Below are 2,634 nucleotides of genomic sequence, written 5' to 3' on the forward strand. Positions count from 1 at the left end.
TTGAAAAATAAAATTATACACATTAGATTTGGATTTAATGTACTTTGCATAAACTAATTATTCAGCTTCTACATAGTCAAAATTCCCTCAACTGCCACCTTTTTCACTGATTAAATTCAAAAAAATAATTGTTCAAAAGTCAGAAAACATTTCCCAACACGTGAAGAATTATTGAATTTCTTTATTGCAGAGATTACATGCATGTACTACTAAGAAACAAATTACAATTTGACTTCCTTTTGGCTATTTTTAGAATATAAAAGTAATATACACATCAATTAGGCAAAACAGATCTAACATGTATGGTTTTAAACACATAAATGTGACTCATTTTTGCTAAAAAAATATTCCCTTTTAATACTATTCTTCTCGACTAAATACTTCTCTGATGTATGTATATAATAATAATAATAAAGTTCAATCATATCATTTTGGACTGCGTATAAGACTAAACCAATTATATATGTAGTGGATGGGAAATAAAAATGTATAACAAATTAAAGTCATGCCTTCAGGTACACATAAAAGGAACTTTATACTATCAGGCTAATTAATCAAAAAATAATTTCAGGAAATCGTCTAACGAATAGCTTGAAAATTAGGTATAATAACTATAGGGGCGCAACCAGGATTTAAAGATTATGAGTTTTGATTTTATAACGGAATCCTAGGTCGTTCTAGTTATTGGATTCATGGTTAAATATTTTACATATTTAATAAAAAATTTAATACAAATACAAGGTTTAAGCAAAAACTATTGAGTTCATCCAAACCCATAGCTACTTCACTACCTCTGGCACCCCTGATAACTAATACACATGTTAGAATATAATGATAGTGTAACGTTTTATATATAATTAGAGTTTATAAATTAAATTAGAAAAGAAAAAAAATACAGGCATGCAGGCATGCAGACTGACCAATAATTATAGTAATAGATTATTTTGCTGTGACTCATTTGTCCTTTTTATGTAGTAATGATTTAATATAAGTTTAACTTAATTCTGTGTCGGACTAATAAATAGCTATGAGTATGTTTTATTACCAGTGAATCAAACCTTGAAAGAACATCCTTAACAATATTATCACTTTAATTAGAATCTTTAAGCACATGCTTACAACCTGGATGTTCTAATATTAATAACATTAGTTGTATATGCTATAATCATCAATTAATAAATAAATTACACTCCATCATCCTTATTTCCATTTTAACTGTTTTTTCATATCTGATTCAAATTTAAGTAGAAATAGAAATGACTTCTTACCCATTTGTGTAAGTTTTGGTAGGCAAAGTTGTCCAGTACCTAAGCTAGTGGAGATAGAAGATATCAACAGGAAATAGCTGAGATATGCACAAGTTGGCTCAGACACTACTGTTATTGGGAAAAAAAAACATTGGGTTCGCCTCTGGTCTTGACTTCCTAGGACAAATTAAGCTATTCCAACAACCTGGCGTTAATGAAATTTATAGTTCCCAATTTCTGTATTTACCATAATTCAAGAATATGACTTGTGATAATAATGACAAATACTCCCTACGTTCACTTATACTTGTCCACTTTGAACTTTTCACGTCCCTTAAGAAATAATAATTATAGCATATATTTTACCGTATAAATCCTAATAATGATAGCATTTCAAAAGATCTTGAGAAATAATTTTGAAAATGAGCAATTAATGATAAGGGTAAAATAGGGAAAAAGCTATTGTTTTTCTCTTGATTTAGTATAGCGGACAAGTAAAAGTAAAAATGTATACTCCTATTTAGTATAGTGGACAAGTAAAAGTGAACGGATGGAGTAAATAATAGCCAAGTGAATGGTCGACTGAATCCTTTAAACAAATTGTTTCGGTGTTCTAATAAAAGTGAAAACAATTCATGGTTGCAATTTTAAGATAAATCTATAAAGTACACCTTTTTTTCTCGGAGGACTTAAAAGTGGATTCAAAAAAGAAAATAAAAAGGAGAAATTCCGTTGCCGGGACTTGAACCCGGGTCTCTCGGGTGAGAGCCGAGTATCCTAACCACCTAGACTACAACGGATTCTTGCTATTGCTTACTAATTCGTCTAATTTATAACATGGAATTATTAGGTCACTTATCATTTTAACTTTTAAAAATAGTTCACTGACCAGTATTTATATGTAAGTAACTTTTTTTATTGTTCTTAAAATTATATTGTATGGTGTTTTAAACCCATTGTAACTCTGTTGTTATATAACCATAAAAAAGCTCGATTTTTGTAACCGCAGATTTGGTGGTTTTTGCATGGTTGCTTATTTCATTTGCCCATTTATTAGGGGTGTATGTAGCGTATAGGTGACGGTTTTAACTAAACCCAAAATTTTCGATGCGGAGCATAAATTTATGCGTAAAATTTACTAAAATTGTAACAAATAGTAGATTTGAACCCATAGCTTTAAAAATATAACGAGTCAATGCTAAAAATCTTAAAGACTGAACTCATAGGGTTTAAATCCTGGATCCGCCTCTGCCCATTATACAGTATCATGTAGTCAAACTAAATAATAAAATATTATTAAACTACAACAAACGATATTGTTTATCCAAACAATGTATTCATTAATACAATATAATACAATATAATATGGTACATTGTGAAACCATGG

At 29.5% G+C, this 2,634-nt stretch overlaps 1 non-coding gene across 1 annotated transcript; it reads right to left on the bottom strand.

Moving 5' to 3' along the window:
- Positions 1 to 1,974: 1,974 nt before the first annotated feature.
- On the bottom strand, positions 1,975 to 2,047 carry TRNAE-CUC (transfer RNA glutamic acid (anticodon CUC)). The gene has a single exon. It is a non-coding gene; the product is annotated as a tRNA-Glu (tRNA).
- Between the last annotated feature and the right edge of the window lie 587 nt (positions 2,048 to 2,634).

The sequence above is a fragment of the Nicotiana sylvestris genome, chromosome 5, assembly GCF_000393655.2.
Source record: "Nicotiana sylvestris chromosome 5, ASM39365v2, whole genome shotgun sequence".
Classification (NCBI taxonomy): domain Eukaryota; kingdom Viridiplantae; phylum Streptophyta; class Magnoliopsida; order Solanales; family Solanaceae; genus Nicotiana; species Nicotiana sylvestris.